The sequence below is a fragment of the Pogoniulus pusillus genome, chromosome 17 (assembly GCF_015220805.1).
Source record: "Pogoniulus pusillus isolate bPogPus1 chromosome 17, bPogPus1.pri, whole genome shotgun sequence".
Lineage (NCBI taxonomy): Eukaryota > Metazoa > Chordata > Aves > Piciformes > Lybiidae > Pogoniulus > Pogoniulus pusillus.
The window spans coordinates 24568147-24582063 of NC_087280.1; the positions used below are offsets into that span (position 1 = coordinate 24568147).

General features: G+C 51.3%; 1 long non-coding RNA gene across 1 annotated transcript; it reads left to right on the forward strand.

Annotated features, from left to right (window-relative positions):
* Window positions 1-4126, forward strand: LOC135183203 (uncharacterized). The gene is made up of 3 exons (XR_010305454.1): window positions 1-101; window positions 530-974; window positions 2745-4126. It is a non-coding gene; the product is annotated as an uncharacterized LOC135183203 (long non-coding RNA).
* The last annotated feature ends 9791 nt before the right edge of the window (window positions 4127-13917 follow it).

Genomic DNA, 13917 nt, shown 5'->3' on the forward strand with positions numbered 1-13917 from the left:
TTTACTCAGTGATGGCACAGGCTCAGAATGAAAAAACAATGACATTGTCCTAAGTAGAGCACTGAAGTTCACAGACAAGCAGTTCTTCCACTGACTTACAGGTAAGACTGGCAGCTTGTTCCATCCCCCTCTGCTGCTGCTGGCCCTGTGATCTGGAGCAAAGGTGGCTTGCGTGAGTCAGACTTTCAAATCCTCCTAGCTGCAAGCAATGTCCTTAAGGGAAATGAAGGGTGAAAGGGTAAGCCTTGATAGATGGAAAACCTCAGTGCTGCACAGCCACCAGCCAGATGTACTCTGTGTGCTATCAGGGTGGGGGTGGAGATGCAAAATCACTGAAGAAAAAAAGCAAGAGACCTCAGTGGGTCAGTTGGGCTGTGGATGCTTGGGTCAGTCAGGCTGTGGCTGCTTCAGCTCAGTTTCAGCGCTGTTTCCTGTGGCTGACGAAGCACAAGCCTTGTACACCATCTAGAGTTGCCTTCTTGGTTCTTTCAGTCATGCAGCAGCACAATCTCATTTTCCTCTTCATTAGTAGGCATTCCTTGGGACGAGAGCCTTGCATCTGCATCCTTCTGTGAAGCACTGACACTGATGAGCACTTGCTCGTCATGCAAGAAGTGCAGAATGCCATTTAACAGCAGCATGAAGCAGAGCAGAGTCTTTGACAAGTGCCATGTGACCTTGTCACCACTGCAAACCTCTCTTCAGTGGAAGCAAGCTCGAATGGCAGCACTTTGCACAGGGCTCTGGCCCCGTAAGCCTGCTCAGGGCTCCCTCCTTCCCCCGGAAGCTTTGCAGGTAAGGGAGTGCAGCGCCGGCAGCGAGCAATGGATGTCCTTCTCTGGGGGTCTTTTGGTTTCCTCAGAGCTCCTGGTCTAAAGGAACTGATCCTGCAGACCTGCTGCTTCACACGAGTGCTCGATCTGGAGCCTGGCACTTCTGGCTGTTAGCTGTTTCCACACTGCTGCTGTCCACAGGTGAGTGAGATTCAGGTAAGGCTGCACCCTGGCATTCCAGCCACACATTTCCTTTGGAATGCTCACCTTCCATGGAATGTGAGCCTGCAAGCACTTGCACTGACCTGCTGAAAAACTGCTCTGTCAAAGCCTCCTGAGTTAGATTCTTAAAAAGACAAATACAAGAGATTTTCCTGGACCTGATTCTTCCAGTTCTGCAGTTAAACTTTGTGTTGAGTCAGGTCCTGCACCATAGAATCAACCAGGTTGGAAGAGGCCTCCAAGCTCACCCAGCCCAACCTGGCACCCAACCCTGCCCAACCAACCAGACCATGGCACTAAGTGCCCCAGCCAGGCTTGGCTTCAACACCTCCAGCCACGGCCACTCCACCACCTCCCTGGGCAGCCCATTCCAGTGCCAATCACTCTCTCTGACAACAACTTCCTCCTCACATCCAGCCTAGACCTGCCCTGGCACAGCTTGAGGCTGTGTCCCCTTCTTCTGTTGCTGGCTGCCTGGCAGCAGAGCCCAACCCCACCTGGCTACAACCTCCCTTCAGGGAGCTGCAGACAGCATGCCAGGGGCTGAGCTGAGAGGTTAATGTGCAGCAGAATCTGGGCACTCATTTAGATCTGCATGACACTTGTGTCATTTAAATAACCTCCCGTGACCCTCCTGTGAATGTTACTGCTCTTGTAATTACAGACCAAAATGATCTTGCCCATAAACTGGGCGAATTGGGTATAAATCCCTCATGCTGGGTTACAGAATTCAGAGATGGAAGTTACATGCAGAAGGGATATAATGTGCAGAAGAAATTGCTCCTGCTGGGGAAAAAGGAGAAAAGCCCTGATCCACCAAGTTCCATTTAGCTTTTAATTTATAACAAACTGTCTAATCTCAGCTTCTGTTAAAATATTAAATGCCATTAGATCAACTCTATCCCCTGCGACATTAAGGGAGATGGGAAGCTTAGGCACACATTAATTGCATTCCAAAATGTGGCATATAGATTAATAAGCCTATTTTAGAGAATCTTAGAGCAATTATCATTGCTTTAATTAGGGCAAGTGAAAGCTGTGCTGCATACCTTCAGACAGACAATTCTTCTTCTGATCCTTGGCCTTTCTGACAAGGAGCACTTTGCCCTGCAGAATGCCATATGTCAGTCTTGGCTTCATGGAGATGGACATAAGACACAAGAATCAAAGGAATTCTGGGAAGCAAGTAGCCAGGACAGGCATCTTTGAGGCAAGGCTCTCTAGAGAGAGAACTATGTCCAGTTCTGGGCTTCCCAAGTCAAGAGAGATGTTGAGGTGCTGAAAGGTGCCCAGAGAAGGGCAGCAAGGCAGGGGAGGGGTCTGGAGCACAGCCCTGTGAGGAGAGGCTGAGGGAGCTGGGGGGGTGCAGCCTGCAGCAGAGGAGGCTCAGGGCAGAGCTCATTGCTGTCTGCAGCTGCCTGCAGGGAGGCTCTAGCCAGGTGGGGTTGGGCTCTGCTGCCAGGCAGCCAGCATCAGAAGAAGGGGACACAGCCTCAAGTTGTGCCAGGGCAGGTCTAGGCTGGATGTGAGGAGGAAGCTGTTGTCAGAGAGAGTGATTGGCATTGGAATGGGCTGCCCAGGGAGGTGGTGGAGTGGCTGTGGCTGGAGGTGTTGAAGCCAAGCCTGGATGGGGCACTTAGTGCCATGGTCTGGTTGGGTGGCCAGGGCTGGGTGCTAGGCTGGGCTGGATGAGCTTGGAGCTCTCTGCCAACCTGGATGATTCTGTGATTTAAATCCCCTTTCTTTTAGGGGTGGCTGATAAAGCAAAAATGCACTCAAGTCCAGAGAGCTGTGATGACTTACTTCTGTGCTGTGGAATGAAGCCTTTGATGCTGACTTCTGTAATTTATTCTATTCTGAGTTTTCCACTGAAGTGTTATTAAAATCTATTAGAAAAGGCTAAGGCAGATTGAGGGTGGTAGATAAAGCTAAATGGGTTTTATTTTCCTCTCTGCTCGAAACGCATGGCTGTGATATGACAGAAATAGAAGCAGTAAGTAAATAAAGCTTCCAGCTTGTTTCCCAAATACTGTTCAGTAAAAACCAACCGAGCCACGTTCCAAGGGAGCACTCTGGTGGAACTGTGGAACCTGGAAGCAAAAGCCCGTTCCATCCAAAGGGCGCCAGCAGCCTCTGCGCCGGGGGTCGCTCAGGCAAGGCGATGAACACAGGAGCCAGCCCTTCCCCTCCTCCAGCCCTCCTCCTCAAGGACTAGAGAGTAATCTTTGTAAAGGCAAATTAACTTCAGAGAACAGCAGATCCGCAGGCCTGTAGGATGCGTGGCATCGGGCCAAGTACTCGCTATTGGCTGTTAATTGGGATGTGCAGCGTCCCTCCCTCCTGCGGGCCTGTGTGCCCGAAGGGTGGCAAAAGCAGGCAGTCCTCTGCCCCTCAAAGCCATCCCTGGCAATGGGCACACCCTGTCGACAAGAGGTGCGTGGCTGCCTTCCAGACCCTGCCGGAACAGAAGCAGAGCTCATTTATCTTAGGCTTTAGCAGCCCCAAGCGTTAGCAGGAAGCCCAGGAGGGCACAGGACACCTTCCGCTGCTCCCCGGCACAAAATAAAGGTGATGCTGAGGAGCTTGCAGTGGATGTCAGACAACCTGGGAGGGAAGCTCCAACCCCGTGTGAGCTGGGGGTGAGGGAAAGCCATGGATTTGCCCAGGAGGCTTTCTTCTGCCTGGCAGTGAAGGCAGGAATAAAGGAGCCTTACACTGAGGAGTTCTCTGCCGGTTTGCCGGCGAGCCATGCCCCGCGGCACCGCGCTTAGGAACCTGACAACTCGGAGTCGCGCATCACAGCGTGGGAACTCAATCCGCCCGTGGACCGCGGCAGAGTTCGGATTCTGGAGACAGAAACCCAGAAGGCTTAATCTGTACTTAAAATGAAGGGGGAAACTCAGTGTGAGCTGCAGGGAAGGAAAGGACCTTCTAAGGAATTCTTTTTTCCCACGTCGCTGTGGTTCTGTGGCAGCACTGCCCAGTGGGCTGGGCTGGGCGTGCGGGGCTCGATGTGCCAAGTGATGGTTGGCAGCTCTAGGCGATTTTGAATCCAGTCCCTCACACACTGCTAACCCTGCATCTTATGCCCATTTCTCTGTTCTGAGCAGCAGAAGATGGAAGGACTTGCTTCCCCACGATCATGGGGAAATGCTCTGACAATAATGTTTCCATGAAAAGTACTGCAAGAAAAGATGCATTTTGCAGGTGTTGATCTTCAGGACACACTCCTGCTCTCCTTGGGCAAGGCAGTGAGAGGTACAACAAATGCCTCAAGCCTACACCTAAGAATGTGTTTGTTTGGACCCATAGAATCATAGAATCAGCCAGGTTGGAAGAGACCTCCAAGCTCATACAGTCTAACCTAGCACCCAGCCCCATCCAGTCACCATCCCTGGAAGTGTTCAGGCAAAGCCTGGATGAGGCACTTCATGTCATGGTGAAGTCAATTAGACAGGGCTGGGTGCTAGGTTGGACTGGATGAGCTTGGAGGTCTCTTCCAACCTGGGTGATTCTATGCTCCTATGATCTCTAGGGACAGCGACTCCACCACCTCCCTGGGCAGCCCATTCCAATGCCAATCACTCTCCTTGGCAAGAACTTCCTCCTAACATCCAGCCTAGACCTCCCCTGGCACAGCTTGGAACTGTCCCCTTGTTCTGTTGCTGGCTGCCTGGCAGCAGAGCCCAACCCCACCTGGCTACAGCCTCCCTGCAGGCAGCTGCAGACAGCAATGAGCTCTGCCCTGAGCCTCCTCTGCTGCAGGCTGCACACCCCCAGCTCCCTCAGCCTCTCTGGAAAATGCAGAGCACCCAACCCTGTAACCACCATCTGTCATTTCAGGATGAGATTCTCCAAGGCCTTTAGAAGATCCTGAATGAAGGTAAGTACCTGAGGGTATAAAAGGAGACAAAACTTCTCCAGCCCTCCTTTTGGCACTAGACAATGTCAGAACCATGTACATGTTTCTCATGACCTGGCCCTGACCATTCCAGAGGTGAGGCTGCCCATATGCCTCTGCAGCTTTCAGACAGCCTGATCCCCACTAGGAACTTCTACTGTTCTCTGTGGAAATCTGCTTTGTGCAACAGGAGCAGCAGAGGAAGCAGCAGACTGATGCTGAGTGTGACCTATGGACCAGCTGTGTCCTGCAGCATTCCAGGAAGCATTGGGGCAGCACTCTACTGTGATCCCATACTGCTATTTGGGCTCTGGCTAATCCCACTTCACACAGCTCTCTCCTGCGCTCGCTAAGGTTCTGCTCTGCCTCCATCACACACAGTCACTGCCACAGACTCCAGCAGTAGAAGTGTAGTGTGGGGGGAAATGTGGAGCCCTGTCCAGACAGACACAGCTGCCTGGCCTTAATATCCTCCCTGCCAGGGTCTGGGAATCAGCATAACCTCTGTGGTCCTCTGTAGCTCCACAGCACCAAGGGCATCTCTCTGAGCTGCTGTGCTCTGACTTTACCTCCCATCACCGTTCAATATTCTGAGAGATCTTAACTGGGAGGTGAAGAGCAACGTGCCCTGAATGGGAAATACCTGGCAAAACCTGCATGCATCACATCACAAAATGACAGCTCAGTCCAGAGTGCTTCTTCTGGGCTCTCTCTGTCCTTCTGCCTGCCCCCTTTGGCAGGATCAAACGCAGTGTGAAGCCAGCCAGCGCCCTGCTGGCACCCGACTGACAAAGCTGTAGGGGTACCTCCTGTCTCAGCTGGCTGTGGGCGTGCTGCCCCAGGGTGAATTCCAGGCACACTCAGGGAGCAGCGCGACTCTGGCATGGCAGCGAGAAGCACTTCCAGAAGCGTGAATTGGTCTGCTGGCCAAGCAGGAGAAGCCACAAGTACCCCAGCCTCCTGCACACTGAACCCTGGTGGCTGAATTGTCAAGCAGTTCAATACTACTTCTTCTTTTTTCTGAGGCAGAGACAGGTGGGAAAAGGAAAATGCTTGCTTTCCAGCTTCCAACCCCCCAGATCCATCTGCCTGATACCACCCAGGAGCCTCATCCTTGGCAACCCCCCTGTGGATGTGAAAGAGACAGGCACAGATGAGATGAAGACAGTCAAATGGATTTCGGTCTCTGAAAGCTCAGGATGGGTTGGATACATTTCCCTGCAGACCTGTCCAGTCCAAAGCACACACTGTAGGTATTGCTATTCCTCAGTCTGTTTCTCATAAGCATTCATCTCGGTGCCTCGCGGTGCTATTGGCACTGTACCATTATCTCCTACCCCAAAAGATGCAGCTATGGCACAGGCATCTGTCTGCCAGCTCTCACTCTCCACTGCCTGAGCCCCTGACACTCAGTCTGCTGTTTGAGGGGATCAATACGAGATGCAGCCCAGCTGGACAGAAGTGAACTGCTGTGACACTCCACAGCTAATCCAGAACAGTGGGCTAATTCCACGGGGGGCTTTAATGACACAGAGGAAAGCTCCTACTGCACAGTTTCCTTCAGCTGCAGTTTGCTGAAGCTGGGAATACAGCAGAAGGAAGTGTAGCTCAGGCTTTGCCTTGTCTTTACCCTCTTCTCAAGCGCTGGAGTTAGTGGAGGTTGTCAGGAGCCAAATGCTTGCCCAGGTGGATCTCCACTCTGATTAGCTGTTAGATACTGGCAACTGGTTTTAACATTAGCAGTGCACCTTTATTTTTATATCCTAGCAGGAGAAGAATTGGATTATATTTGGTGTGACCTGGAAGGATGGATAAGAAAGAAAAACATATCTGTGGCTATCTCTCCAGCTAGTTAAAGCACTCAAGATGGTCCCTTCTTTGTTAATGCAAATGGCAAAAGCACAGAGCATATGGCAAGGGATGCTCCAGCACTGCTAAAGCACACTTTGGCTAATGTAGACATGAATTATGCTGCCTTCCATAATTCAGGGGTTGGATTTCAGAACACAATTAAGCATGCACTGTCTGGTCTTTGAGACACAGGTGCATGTGTTCAGTTTGTCTAGTTCAGAAATAAAACCAAGTAGGAAGCTACACCAAAAATATTTTGTGCAGGCTTTTAAATGAAAAGGTCTGCTGAGAATCTGCATAATGTCTTACTTGTGAAATGGAAAGCCTGTCATAAATCATAATTCAATTCATAAGGCAATTAAATGCTTCTGTTTCTGTTCTCTTTTATGGTCTTTGGAAATTGTTACCTTGTGTAGCAGGAGGAAGAGGGGGTAAAGAAAGCAGAGAAAGAGCACAGCAGAATGGAGGGCAACTATCAGGAGCACAACAGAATAAAGGGCAAATATCAGCCAACCACTTCCTTCACCTGTTTGCTCCTTCCAGCTGCTCTGTGCTCGACTGCAATAGCAGAGCACACTTCAGGTTCCTCTGCATTCCTTACTTCCCCTAGGACACAGACTGCCCTTCTATGCCTCATGTCCTCAGATGGTTTGGTTGCAATTAATTCTGATTTTCTGCCCCTTTAGCCTTTTTGCTGCTTATGACCCTCAGTAAACCCCTCTGATGAGATCCAGCAAGCTGTGCAAAGAGGCTAGGATGTTGTTTGTAAAGCCTACCAAGTGCTCCTCTAAATCCCCATTTCGGACAGGGCAGAGGCCTCCATCGAGCTGGCACTGGGGTTTTTCTTAAACACATGTTCTTAAAGCAGGCTCTTCAAGCTGCCTTGCCACAAATGTAAACTTGGCCTGCTGCTGGCTTTGTGCAGATGGGAACACAGCAAACGTCTGTGGCCTACAGACAGATGGGTGACAGAGCTGCTGTCAAACTGGGGGCCAGGAGCTTCTGCTAGGACGTGTGGACATCACACTGCCTGAGCCCTTACATGCCACTGCATTCCCAGGCTTGCTGCCAAGCAGACTGGGCAGCAGGAGCCTGCTGGCACTGGGATCAGGCAGTGAGAAAAGGCAAAGGTGAGCTCTGCTTTCACCCTTCATTTTAGTGAGACTGACCACATTCCTACCCCAGCTGCCATGACAGGACTGGTGAGCTGGGGGAGATGCCACACAGTGCACAATACTTTAAGCAAGCCCTCACCTTGCTTAGGTGATTTGGGCCTGCAGAACTGAGCACAGACCCTTCTTTCTGAAGGTGGAAGGGGATAGAGGTGTTCTGGATTATCTGTCTACTGATCTGCCTCCAGCCCAGCTCACTCCCTTCCTGCTTTGAATTGTAGCATCCAGATCAGAAGACACCAGAAGCACACCCCCGGGGAGTGAGCTCTGCTTTTCTTTCAGAGTGAGGACTGTGGCACTTGGGGAGAAGCCTTGGCTCAGGGAGCTCTGATCTCCACAGCACTCTGCTGCTTCAGGCCTCACTGCAGTTTCCTGGATCCACCTTTTGGCCACATCTGGGGGTTTTGGTAAGTAGACCAATGGTGTTCATAGCTTTTGGGGTTTATCCAGTGGCTTCCCAGAAGGGATTCAGTGATAGAATTGGGTATGCCTTGTGAAAAGTAGTCTAGCTGCAAAGGCAGTCTAGTTCCCCCATGGCAGGGGACTGGAACTGGATGATCTTTAAGGCCCCTTCCAACCTAATGCATTCTATGAATCTATGATCTCTATTCCTATCTATCCTCAGAACAAGAGGCAATGGACACAGACTGGAACACAGGAGGTTCCATGTCAACCTAAGGAAAAAGTCCTCCCTTTGAGGGGGACAGAGCACTGAAACAGGCTGCCCAGAGATGTTGTAGAGTCTCTGCCTCTGGACAGATTCCAAACCTACGTGGACATTGTAGTCCTGGGCAACTTGCTCAGGCTCACTCTGCTCTAGCAGGGGCATTGGACTAGATGATCTTCACAGGTCCCTTGCAACCTCTACCATTCTGTGGTACTTCATGTGGTCATTTCTGCCTAAAGTAATCACCAACAGTCCCTAGCAGCTTCCTGATGTGTGCTGGAGCATGTCCAGAGAAGGGCCACTGGGATGCTCAGAGGGCTGGAGCTGATCTGCTATGAGGACAGACTGAAAGAGTTGGGGCTGTGCAGTCTGGAGCAGGCTCCCAGATGACCTACTTGTGGCCTTCCAGTGTCTGAAGTGGGATACAAAAAGCTGGGAAGGGACTTTTTAGGCTCTCAAGGAGTGACAGGACTGGGGAGAACAGAGCAAAGATGGAGATGGGTAGGTTCAAACTGGACATGAGGAGGAAGTTGTTGAGCATGAGAGTGGTGAGAGGCTGGAATGGGTTGCCCAGGGAGGTGGTTGAGGCCCCATCCCTGGAGGTGTTTAAGGCCAGGCTGGCTGAGGCTGTGTGCAGCCTGCTCTTAGGGTAGGGTGTCCCCGGGCACAGCAGGGGGGTTGGAACTGGCTGATCCCTGTGGTCCCTTCCAACCCTGACTGATTCTATGATTCTGTGTCAGCTGCTGGCAGTGCTTCTGCCAGCCAGCATCTCAGAACAGAAGACAATGTGCTTAGTGAGCACTGCAGAGAACAAGTCCAGAGTCAGTGCCCTTGCCCCCGCTGCACCTCTTGGGCACGGGACTCCAGTTCCATTGTTTAGATCTCAGTTGTTAATACATGTTCCAATGATGCCAACTTAGGAGCAACTTGAAATGGCAGAGCTGAAAAGAGATGCCTGTGTGCTTGGTGCTAGCTTAGTTCTGCTTTGAGTAGCACAGTAAACACCTGTCTGGCCTTGGTTACATCTCTTCAGCCAGTGGACTCCTGTTGGAGAGATTTCAGCTTGAGGAGGGTTTCTCTAATGCCCAATGTCACTTTCCCTAAAGGAAACCACTGCAGAATTTAACAGCAGTAACTGGAGAGAACATCACAGAAATTACATTTCTGTACTTCCAGGGCTGCACAGAGATTAACATAACAGCCACATTCTTACCAACTACTTCATTGCATTTTACAGGAAGAACACCATTTTCTCTTAAATTATATGGGCTAGTTTAAAGAACAAGGTTGTAACTCCCTTGATAAATCCTTTTAGGACCTTCCTGTGTTGGTTCATGTTCTAAACTTCAGCATTTTCTCTACAGCTGATTTAGGCAGGTGTGGTCATCCAGACATGACAAAACAAATGCAAGAGGGGCATCTAATGTGGCAGGTCCAGGCCACATTAGACACAGAGGAGGCACCAGTGCAGGTTTGCCAGTTTGCAGGGCAGCTCTGACCTTCCAGGAGAAAGGCTTTCCTGAGCAGCAGCTACAGCGTGCTGCAAGAGCTCAGCTGGTCTATTTCTACGGCTGGTGGCAAGATGCAAACGCAGACGTGTGCTGAGCCCTGCCGCCAGGGAGAACAGCCTCCAAGCTGGAAACAATCCCTGCAAAGGCACCCAGCAGACCCTCTCTGGCACGTAAGAACAAGACTGAGATAAAAATCACTTTCCTTAATTTGTTTGCTGTCTTGTTGCTAGATGATGTCAACACTTGTTTGTGGTTGTGCTAATGTGTAAATGAATCAACCCCTCTTGTGCCACGGGAGCCGCCAAAATGCTGCTTCTTGCCACCCTGCATGTGCAGCAGACTTTGCCCTTGGTATTTGCACTCTCAGCAAGTGCTGGCCCCGCTCTCCTTGTGAAAAGCTCTCTTCCACAGGAGTTAGGCTTCCAAGGTACATAGCTTGGCATAGAACTTGGAGAAACACACATTCAGCACGAAGATTGATTTTTGTGCTTTACTGTGCATGGGCTCTTTGTGTGACAGCCAAGGTAAAGCCCAGAGCGTGTATTTCCACCCCTCCTAGCAGATCGCTCCCAAAGCAGTTACGGTGTCCCTCTCTCCAGTTACCAGGGCTACAGATCTCACCACGGACACAGAAAGGCTCAGGAGGTAGCATGGAAGGTGCTTGCTACCAATAATCAGAAGAGTTCCAAACATTTATGGATCTTCTCAGGGATTCTGGCAGACCCTGCCCATGCTGCCTATTAAGACGGAGAAGACGGTGAGAAGAGAAAATCAATCTCAGCTCTCAATCTGCTTAAGAGAACAAAGAGCTGCTGCGGAGCTGAACTGAGCGAGTCAACAAAGCTCGCACCAAACAAAAAGGGAAGAGAAGATCGATTTGCATAATTACGTCTGAATCGCAGTAGATCTGACAGAATGTGTTCCAGTCTAAGCCCCAAGGTCTTATTTCGGTGGAGCACAGTATCAAATCTGCTGTCTGGACTGTGTTCTTCCTGGCTAATCGGGTGTCTCGTGGGATACGGCACAAGGGGACGGTGACAGCACACACAGCCCAGCAGTTTCCCTGGCTCATGTTCAGCTGGGTTTGGCTTCTTCTGCGCATCTGTCAGAAGCTGCGACAGTGACTATCAGCTTTCTCTGGGCTTGTTTTATCACAGCATTCTAGAGTGGCTCATGGTTAAAGGGAGCTCAGAGCTCAGCTGCCCCAGCCTCCCCACCATGCCCAGGGACACCTCTCAGCCTCACCCAGCCTGGCCTGCAACGCCCCCAGGCAGGAGGCAGCCACAGCCTCCCTGGGCAGCCTGTGCCAGAGTCTCACCACTCTCCTGCTGAAGAATTTCTTCCTCAGATCCAGCTCAACCCTGCTCTGCCTCAGCTTCAAACCATTCCCCCTGTCCTGGCTCCAGACACCTTAGGGCAAAGTCCCTTTGCAGTCCTCCTGGAGGATCCCTTCAGGCACTGGCAGGCAGCTCCAAGGTCCCCCTGGGTTCTTCTCTTCTCCAGGCTGCACCCCCCCAGCTCCCTCAGCCTGTCCTCTAGCAGAGGTGCTCCAGCCCTTGGATCCCCTTCTCTCTCAACCAGAAACGAAACAGGAAATATTAGTGCTTTTCTGCTAAAAAAGAGATAAAGCTTAACCCATGGACACTGGTAAATGCCTTCAGAGAATACTCCACACCTGCCTGCTGCTCTAAGTTATGTTTTTATAAGGTGTTGTATGGATGTTATAGTGTTAGGGGTTTGGTCCTTCAGCTTTTATCTACGTTCCTAACTCGACAGTGGAGGCTCCTGAGAAGGCTTCCGTGAGCACTGCTGCCTGTGCAGCCGGAACCCAGCACTCCATAGGAAGCTGCAGGACCCGAGCTGTGCCTTGCTCCCCGCAGCAGGGCGAGCTGCTCTGAATGCTGCACTCCTCATCGAGACAAGAATCTGCAAACAGGGTGACCAAGGTTCTCTCAAATCACAGCCACGTTTCATCTGAACGGAAAAAAAGCCTCATTTGCGGAACTGCTGATAGGAGCACAGCCTCCTGCTCCACAGCAGTGTAAATGCCTCCAGAATTAAGGCTGTCGGCTGCTGCCCAGAGCTCCGCGGCACCGGGAGGCACCAAAGCGGGAAGATGCTTAGAAAACAGCTCAACAGCTGATAGGCAAAAGCACAAAGAATCAAAGAGAAAGTAAACTTTCTCTATACGCAGGAGCACTTTTAATGCTGTGCTGATTAAACTCGGCCACGGCGAAAGAGTAAACACAGCCTCCATGCTTCCTCCATCTTCCTGCCAATTTACATCTTAATGCCTGCGCTCTCTCAGGTTACTTATTCAGCAGAGCAAGGGATTGGTTTGCAACTTCTCATTCTGAGAGCTTCCATCAACTTCTGCAGGGCTGTTCAGGGCAGTTGAGCACAGCCCTGGGAAGACAATTAAAGATTAACAGGCCTTCGCAGCATTCCAGGGGGGTGAGGCAGCCAGCACAAGGTCTCCTTCCCCCACTGTCACACACATAACACACACGAATTACACTGGTGGCTTTCCACAAACCTTGCAGTTTAACTCTGGGAGACTGCTGTTTATTTCCCTTTCCCTCAAACACCTGAGGTATGAGGTGAAATGCTCTGGTAGAATGCTCTGAAGATGTGCTTTTAGTCCTTGTGTTTGCAGTGGAAAGCCTTAAAACGGGAGCCGAGTTACGAAGGATCAGCTGCTCAGTGTCCCTGCTTAGGCTGAATGGGTGAGGTACAGCTCAGTCTTTAGAGGGGTACAACTCTTACACTCCCTTCCAGTGCACAGCAGGACCTGGTTCTGAGTTCCTGGATTACTTTTTTTCTTAAGAACTCCAGGAGTTATTACATTTTCCTTTGTAATTCCAAGAAATTGGCATTGTTAGCAAAGGACTAAGATGTCTCTGTATAGGACTATGCATGAGAAGCAACAAGCCCTTCAGCTCGCAGCTAGCCACACACTTTGTGTGTGTGCTGTGATGACGACAGTGTGGCTTCCCTCTCTTCCCACAGCAGCTCTGGGCCTTGCTCCAGTTGGCCCAGCTGAACACCAGGGAGCCACAGGACCTGCACTCCTCGAGTGGAGAGAGCACTGAAGGTGTTCAGACTTCCATGTCCCAGGGTCAGCCATCCCTCGCCACCTGGGGATGCCAGACAGCAAGAACATTACCTAACGGCTCCCCTTCTGCATGCTCTCAACAGCACCCTCAATTTCAGGGCAGGTGAGGAGCTCAACACCACCCCTCAATTCCATGGGTGGCACCTCAGCCAGCCACCCAGCGGTCTGAGGTGGTGGTGAGCTGCACCCCAGCCTTCCCTGTCTGTTTAGCCTGGAGGAGACTGAGAAGGGATCTCACTAAGGCTTCTAAATATCTAAACTGTGAGGGCCAAGAAGACACAGTCAGACTCTTCTCTGTGGTGCCCACTGACAGGACGAGGAGCAAGGGGCACAAACTAGAGCATGGGAGGTGTAAACCTATGGATAAAGTTCTTCACTTGTAGGCGGGCAGAGTGTGGGACCAGGCTGCCTGGAGCGGTTGCAGAGCCTCTGTCTCTGGAGGTATTAAACCCCCACCTGCACGTGTTCCGGGGCGATTTACTCTGGGCAATCCTGCTTCGGCAGGCGGGCTGGGCGTGACCTTCAGAGGTCACCCCCCGACACTCTGTGATCTCCATCCCCCGATTTACAGGCAGCACCCCAGCATCTCAGCCCCGTTTGTGGGGGCAGCAGACAGCACCCCAGCATCTCACCCCCGTTTGTGGGGGCAGCAGACAGCACCCCAGCATCTCACCTCCGTTTGTGGAGGCAGCAGGCGACACCCCA